The sequence below is a fragment of the Nannospalax galili genome, unplaced genomic scaffold, assembly GCF_000622305.1.
Source record: "Nannospalax galili isolate Female #2095 unplaced genomic scaffold, S.galili_v1.0 scaffold217, whole genome shotgun sequence".
NCBI lineage: Eukaryota > Metazoa > Chordata > Mammalia > Rodentia > Spalacidae > Nannospalax > Nannospalax galili.
Genome location: NW_008340643.1, coordinates 1,902,895 through 1,911,571, shown reverse-complemented (window position 1 = coordinate 1,911,571; position 8,677 = coordinate 1,902,895). Strand labels below are relative to the sequence as shown.

The window sequence follows — 8,677 nt, the reverse complement described above, 5'->3', positions numbered from 1 at the left end:
GTACCAAAAATAGTTGCTTCCAGAGATAGGTCATAACTGAGATCAGTTTTCTGTGAGACACCAAGTTTTATCTACCTTGCTATGCATTGGAAACAAAATAAATACTTCATGTGATGAAAACATCACCTTAACAGGCTCTAGAATCACCTAGGAGACAAACCTCTGGGCATGTCCGTGAGGGAGTTTATAGATTGTGTTAATTGAGGTAGAAAGGTGCACCCTAAATGTGGGTAGCACCATTCCGTGGGCTGGAGACCTACACTTAATAAATATAGAAAGCAAGCTGAGCACCAGCATTCACTCATCTTTCTCTCTTCTGACTGTGGATGCATGTGATCCGTTGCACTAGCATTTCTGCCATCATGCTTTCCCCTCCATGATGAACTGTGCCCTCAAACTGTTAGCCAGAAACACTCTCCTCCATTAAGTTGTTTTTGTCAGGTATTATGTCACAGCAATGAGAAAAGTAACTAATACAGTAGGGTATTTTAGATAGCCCAGAGTAAGCATTTCTTTGTTCTAATTCACATGCTCATGGAAGGCTAAGAACATTTTTTTAATTTTATGTGTATGAGTGTATTGTTTGCATGTATGTAAGTGCGCCTGTGTCAGGCAGTGCCCACGGAGGTCAGAAGAGGATGTCATATCCCCTAGAACTGGAGTTTTGGATGGCTAGCTGCCACGTGATGCTGAGACTCGAACCTGGGTCCTCTACAAGAGCATTCAGTGCTCTTAACCACTGAGTCATCTCTCCAGCCCCGGCTAAGAACATTTAATTGCTTGTATCAAGGTGTCAGTCCCATAGACTTCTCTGGCAGGTGCATGGTATGGTTATTCCCTCCCACAGATGAGAGTGATTACAGGGCATCAGGACTCCGTGTGCTGGCAGTTCAGCTGTTGTTTTGGGTGCCACCATTCTTCTTTAATAATCTCTTAAAACTCTTGTTAATTTCTTTGATTTTTAATTTTTTTATTTTATGTGTATGAGTGTTTTGCATGCATATATGTAAGTGCACAAGTGTGCAATGCCTATGGAGATCAGAAGAAGGCATTGGATCCTCTGGAACTGGATGGCTGTTAGCCACTATGTGGGTGCTGGAACTAAACCAAGATCCTCTGCAAGAGCAGCCAATGCTCTTCTTAAGCACTGAGCCACCTCTCTTAACTCCACGCTTACATTCTTATTTGAAATTTTTTCTATAAAAGATAATTTTAAATGTTGTCTGGTCCTGCAGGTATATGCACTTCTATGTTGAAGACTGATCAAAGGATCATTTGAATTTGGGCCAGTTTTTAGTCTTTTTGTTTCGACCGTTTCAGCTTTAAAGAATAGCAAAACTAAAGCTAAAGACTTCTATACCCTTTCATCCACATTTGCATCATCATTCCCATCCCCTCCCCTCTGTCAGTCTTATTTATGCCTGCACATTCACTCTTCACACACATACCAGTTTCTCTCAGAACCACTGTAAAGAAGTTGCTAACCCTATGCCCCCAAAGAACAGACATTCTTTCACGTACTGTGATGATTACTGTTCATTGTCAGCTTGCCTATTTGGAATTACCTAGGAGACACACCTCTGGGCATGTCTTTAAGGGAATGTCCAGAGAAGTTTAACTGATGAGGGAAGGCCAACCCTGAATGTAGATAGCACCATCCAGGTGCGCTGAGGGGCCCAGATTGACTTAAAAAAAAAAAAAAGAAAGAAAGAAAAAGGAGGAAATCAAATGAGCACCAGCACTCATCTCCTTCTGTTTCCCACAGCAGGGATTTTGAATCCTCCAGGGCTTCATACCATGGTGTCAGTTGGTGGAATAAGTTGGAAAACATAGGTTTTCTTTTTCTCTCTGGAAAGTAATAAACCTCAGAATGTTGAGTATGTTATATTGATAAAGCCACAGAACCCTTCAGCCAGTGGATAGGCTATGCTCGCCATACTGGTTATTAAGTAGCTTTGGAGAAAATAAAACCAGATTCCAGGATAGGGAGAAAAAAGTCATTTGGGGTTCTGCTTTGCAGTCAGCTCATGTTCAGAAGTGTGACAACTGTCTCCAGAGAATTATTCTTGTCCTTGTACTTGCAGAGGTATTTCTTCCTATTTTCTGCTAGTCATGGAGCCTGAAAAGATTATATAATCTTGCCCTGTGCTACAGGAAGGCTTCTTTAACCACTGCAAGCAAACCTTAGAATTCACTGTTACAGTTTTATTGAACCTGAACACTTTGCAAGTGGAAGAACTAAAAAAGTAAGACAAATAACAATGACTTGCTCACCACCTCTGTTCTCATTATTGGCATCTCTTTGGAAAGAGTCAGGATTGGTTTTCTTATTAAAACTATAGTTAATAGCAATTTTCTACCTACTTCACTGGGTTAACATGGCAATTAAATAGACCCCGATTAAACAGGTATGAAGATACTTTAAGATAAACCTATAAAATGCACAATGACTTCCACCAACTAATTTATGTTTAATTTCTTTCCTCAGCTAAGATACCTATTTCCAGGAAATTGGGGGAAAAAGGTTTTGCCAGGTTTGCTTTGGTTTGCAGTAGTCCTAGCCAACCTGGCCAGAGAGCGATGAAGCCTGCCAAACCAGCTTTGCTTTGTTCCAGATGCCCTGCTCTTATATGGTAGTTGGCAGGGTGCTAAGTCCATATAAGCAAATGGCAAGACAAGATGAACTGGAAACTATACATAGATAAAATTGAGAACTTCAGACTGTATTCCATATTTTAGTTGCCCATTGTATATTTCTCTAGCTTGAAAGTGCCCCCCCACACACACACACTGTGTGCGTGCATGTGTGTGTGTGCATGTGTGAACTTATTCTGTTAGTCAGGGCCTCGGATAGGGGAATGTAAACCAACTTTTTCAATTTTATCCCAAATAATGCACTCTTACTTGGCAGATAGAAGTTATTTTTAAACATATGCTCACAGGTGGTTGGCCCAGTTTTACTTAGAATAGAACCTCACAGTCTGTAGTGTGAATTGAACTTCCATGTGACCATTATGGATCTGACAGAACCATCGGACTTCTTCCACATAGAGAATGTAACTTCATCACACTACCTTTGCTTTCTGTTTAGTGAGCCATGTAAAGCACGCAAAAGGTCATTGTAGGCATTCCAACGACAGCTTTTATGGCTGCAAAGGCTGTAGCCAGTTCAGGCTTTCTATTAGTTGTTTTTCGGATTACTGTGCCAAAATAGCTCAAAAAAGTAATCTAAGGAAGTATTTATTTTGGTTCATAGTTTGAAGGTTCAGGTCATCGTGGTGGGGGATGACATGGCAGCAGCTTGAGGCAGCTGTTACATTTGCATCCATAGACACAAAGCAGAGAAATGAATACTGGTGCTCAGGTCTTTCATTCAGTACAAGCCCCCTCCTGTTGATGGCACCACCACATTCAGGTGGCATTCCCTTTTCATTTAGAACTTTCTGGAAACACCCTCATAGTCACACCCAGAGGTATGTTTCCATGGTAATTATAAATCTCATCAAGTTGACAATATTATGCATCACATACTTACCCATTTCTTCCAGTCCATTTGCGGGAAATCCTGATGAGAATAGTGTTCTAGAAAAGTACCTCATCTTTGTACTCATCCATAGGCAGAGGTGCCAGTGTACTGCAGGCTCCAGGGCAGGGCCTATTTCTTTCCATACTACTTAAGAGAAGGTCAGAGTTAAAGGCTCCCTGCAGCAAGAGAACTACAATTAGCTAGCAGGGTGTTTATATCCAACACCTTGCTTGGTTTTACTAATTAGAAAATTCATACCTCACTCCTTGGGGAGGGGTGTGAGGTCAAGGAAGAACAGACAGCTTTTGCCAGTCCTTGCAAGACTAAAAATGGCTCCTCAGTGAGTCAATGTAGAAATGCCCTTATGGGAAGGGAAAATGTTTCTGTCTGTCATCCACCACAAGATAGCATTCCTTACTGTGACTTTTTTCGTCAAGTCTTATACTCATTCCTTACCTTTATGCTTGTTAGATTGATGGTATAGGGTTGATCATGGCAAATGTTAGCCTAGGCCTCTCTCAGATAAACCTCACTGGTTATGGCAAAAGTGTGTGGTGGTTTTATAGCTTTGGGCAATGTGGACTTCAGCAGGCTGTTGTCACCTTGAGAGGGTAAGGAGAAGAGGCTTTTGAAGGTAGGGACAAAGGAGGCTCTGCTTGCCAAATGATGCTCTTACAGTCCTTGTTGACAGAAGAAGAGAAAGGGATGACCAAGAAAAAGACCTCCTTTTGTGTTTGTTTACCTTCTTTGACCCTAAAAGGGTTTGTAACTTCTTAGAAAACAATGCACAGTAGAATACTACCAACATGTGAGAGCAGTACAGCATGGTTGCCTCTGCCTCTGTTAACAGTTCATCCTCCTAGTTTGGTTCATTATTGTCTGTTTATTTTATTTTATTTTTAGACAGCATCTCAAAAAATGGTCTTGCCTCAGTCTCCTAGCTGCTGAGATTACCAGAGTATACCACCACATCTGGCCCTGGTTCATTATTATCTGAGAGGATCATTTAGATTTTTAGATTTTTTTTTGGTCTTTTTGAGAGGGTCTCCCTGTAGCCCCAGATGTCCTGGAACTCACTATGTAGACCAGGCTGGCCTTGAACTCACAGAGATCCACCTGCCTTTGCCTCCCGAGTGCTGGGGTTAAAGGTGTGCACCAACACACCCGGCTTAGATTTTTATCTGTTAAAACATCACTAATATTTAGTAGCCATTGAGTGATTACCCTAGAGGTTCTAAAAAGAACATACTCGGGTCTCAGTGACCCCCAAACTCAGAATTGTTTACCATTACAACACAAGGATCAGTGCAGAATTGTAAGTAGTACCCAGAGACTTGGGGACTCAGATCTCACTTCTACTGTTTAGTTACCCATGTCATTTAACCACTCTAAGCTAGGTTTCCTCATCTGTAAAGTTATCATAGCAATGATACCTGTATCATAATGTTTTTGACAATGAAAACGCACGCACATACATATGCAATTATGTATGCCTATATTCTTAGCAACACCGTAGCTGGTATATGGACAGCATTATAGAAATATTGGCATGACTGGGGAGAGAATTAGATAGGTATCTGAACTCCATATAGTCAAGAAAGGGACCCTGGTCAGACCCTGTATGTTAAAATACATATGGACTCATGTACTGAATCTGGAATTGAACATTACCCCTTCAACTAAAGTGTGCATTTGAATTTACTGGAAAGAGGGACATTTCTCTCAGGAATTCTCCACTGAAGGAGATCTTGCCCCTGAAGAAGCATCTGGCAATGTCTGGAAACAGGTTTTGATTGTTATAACCCAGACAGTGAGGCCAGGGCTCTTGACCTTTATTTAGCAGAGGCCAGGGATGCTGTTCAGTATAGTATTCAGGGCTATACCCTATGACCCTAAACATTGCAGTACAGAATGTTGGTAATGGGCCTTGAAAAAGCCTACTATTCATTCAAGTGGAAATCATGAGGCAGAGATTCTGTGTAATTTTTCTTTAATAAAAGAATCTAGTATAGGACCAGTGAGATGGCTCAGCAGTCCAGTCCCTGAGACCCACATGGTAGAGAGACCTGACTCCTTCTAGACATTCTCTGACCTACAGAGAGAGAGAGAGAGAGAGAGAGAGAGAGAGAGAGAGAGAGAGAGAAAATTTCATGCACATGTGCATGTACATGCATACATACATAATAAAATGTAATTTTAAAAATTTTATTGATTCTTTGAGAATTTCAGGCAATATATTTTGATCATATTCAGACCCCCCTCCCATCTCCACCCTTACCTTACTATCCCCTTGACTTCCTGTTTTCTGTTATTTTTAAAGGCCTATAAAGGCTTATTTGTATCCCTGAATGCTCTTGAGTATGGGTCCATCCCCTGGAGCCTATTCAACATACCTGGCATCACACCCTTTGTCACACTTAAAGAAAATAGTCTCTTGTGTGTGTGTGTGTGTGTGTGTGTGTGTGTGTGTGTGTGTGTGTGTTTAGGAAGCTTATACAATAGGTTTCAATATGCATATGCATTTTCAAATATCCTTAGTGTTAGTTGTCCCTCCCTCACCCCTTCTGTCCTACCCTCCTAGCCCTCTTACCACTTAAACTTTCCTCCTCCTTAGTCTCCCTTTTTCCTTCATATCACTTGTGTTCTACTAGCCTCTCCATTAAGCTCGTTCTTCCACCACCCTTTCTAGTTTCTAGATTCTATAGGTACTCCAAATTAAACACATAACTGTAAAGATTTAACATTAAGATCAACAAGAGTAAGAAACAAGCAACATGTCTTTCTGAGTCTGGGTTACCCTATTTCATATGATGTTTTCCAGTTCTATTCATTTACCTGCAAATTTTATAATTTCATTTTTCTTAACGAATAAATTTCAGTTGTGTATAGGTACCACATTTTCACTATTCATTCATCAGTTGATGGATATTTAGCCTGTTTACATGTCCTGGCTGTTGTGAATATATATTATGAACATGGATAAGCATCTGTCTTTATAGTAGGAGTTAGAGTTCTTTGGGTATATGCCCAGAAGTGGTATAGCTGAGTCACGTGGTAGACTATTTCTAGGTTTTTGGGAACTGCCACACTGATTTCTATAGTGGTTGCCCCAGTTTCCCACTGTAGTGCATGATGGTTCCCCATTCCCTGCATCCTCCCTACCATTTCTTGTCTTTTGTTTAAGGCCCTATTGCTGAGGACACTACACACATTGGACATGGAGAAATCAACATTTAATGACCAGGAAGCTTCCTCTGTACTGGCTAGATTTCATAGTACTAGAAGTTCCTATGTAGACCTCTGGGGAAAAAAGTCATCAGCAGTCTTACCCAGCAATGAACTGCAATAATGACTGCCATGGCAAGATATGCCCATGGTACAGTAGTGGCATGAGTGTTAGGGGGTCAACTAACTGCATTCAGATAGGATTTAAGGCCCACTCCACAGGAGGAAACTCATGCCTGGTACAGTAAATCTAGGGAAATATAGATAAAAACACTGTGTTTTTTTTTAATGTAGCACTTATTACCAGGATCTGCTTAAATAACTCTTTAAGCCTCTAGTGAGAAATTGGCCTTAAATAATAGGTTAAGTTGCTATTTATATAGCAACGTCTGTTTTTTTTTTCTTTTTAAATTTTGAAAATCTTTTTTTGGAGGGGTGTTAAAATTATTTTTGTTTTATGCGTATGTATGTATTGCCTGCATATATGTAAGTGCACCTGTGCTGTGCCCATGGAGGTCAGAAGAGGGCATCGGATTCTGCTGGAACTGCAGTTAGGACAGTTGTTAGCCACCATGTGGGTGCTTGGAATTGAACCTGGGTCCCCTTCAAAAGTGTCCACTGCTCTTAACCACTGAACCATTTCTCCAGGCCCTCCTTTTTTGAGACAGGGTCTCACTATGTAGCCACAGGTGGCCTGAAGCTAGTTATGTAGGCCATAGTAGTTTGGCCTCAACGTCACAGCAATCCACCTGCCTCTGCCTCCCAAGTGTGAGGATTAAAGACATGTGCCACCACACCCAGTTTCTATTGCTATTTTTATAGATTAAAAGCAGTAGGAGATCAGCAATTCAATATAGTTCAACCTGCTATAAGATTGAAACTGATAATTTATGTACAAATTAGTGTATATCTTTCCTGAAGGAACTGTGTACAAATGTCCACAAACATCTAGGTAAACTCAACAGCTATTGGTACACTCTCACTACCCAGCACTTGCCAGATGCCAAGCCTAGGCTGGTGTTGTTATAACCACCTTCCTAAAGACAATCTGAGACATTTTAACAAAATGGTTTGGCCTTGGGTGGCTTATTTTCACCTTTTACATTTGATAGTAAAGAAGAAAAATTCTTTTAAACCTATGGACCTCTGAAAATCACCCACCAGCTCTTGGTTGACTTTATTTCTCACCCTTTAGAAGGGAACAAAGATTCTGGATATAGTGGTATACACCTATAATCCCAGAACCCAGAAGATGAAGGCAGGAGGATCATAAGTTCAAAATCATCCTCAGGCAGTTACATAGTGAGTTTGAGGTTAGCTAGGACTGCATGAGATCCTGTCTGAAATGATGAGGGGAAAAAGAAAGAAAGAAACGAAAAGAAAAAGGAACAGGAAAGATTTGGGCTGACTTAAATAAACCAGACACTAAGAGACAAATATATAATTCCACTTAATGTGAGCGAGGTGCCTGAAATAAGATGTTTCCAGAGATATAGGAAGTAGAATAGAATGGTAGTTGCTGGGACTGAGAGAAAGGGGAATTGTTTAAAGGGAAAGGTTGGTAGAGATTATTGCACAACAGTATGGATGTACTTAATGCTACTCAGCTGTACATTTAAAATGATTGTAATGAACGTGTATGTGGTGTGTGATGACTGATTCCTGTAATCTTAGAATTTGGGAGGCTGATACAGGAGGATCTGAAGTTCAAAAAAAAGGTTTTTTTGGTCTTTTTGAGACAGGGTCTCCCTGTAGCCCCAGCCCCAGTCTACTCACTATGTAGACCAGGTTGGCCTTGTACTCACAGAGATCCGTTGCCTCTGTCTCCCAAATGCTGGGATTAAAGGTGTGCACTACCACGCCCGGCTAATTTTTAAAGAAAGTTTTCTTTAACATGATACCAAGACAGACACCAAGACAGCTAAT

At 40.8% G+C, this 8,677-nt stretch overlaps 1 protein-coding gene across 15 annotated transcripts in view; it reads left to right on the top strand.

Annotated features, from left to right (window-relative positions):
- The window catches only part of Map7d2 (MAP7 domain containing 2), a 112,996-nt gene that overhangs the window by 85,660 nt on the left and 18,659 nt on the right, over nucleotides 1-8,677 (top strand). The gene's annotated exons all lie outside the window — the stretch shown is intronic.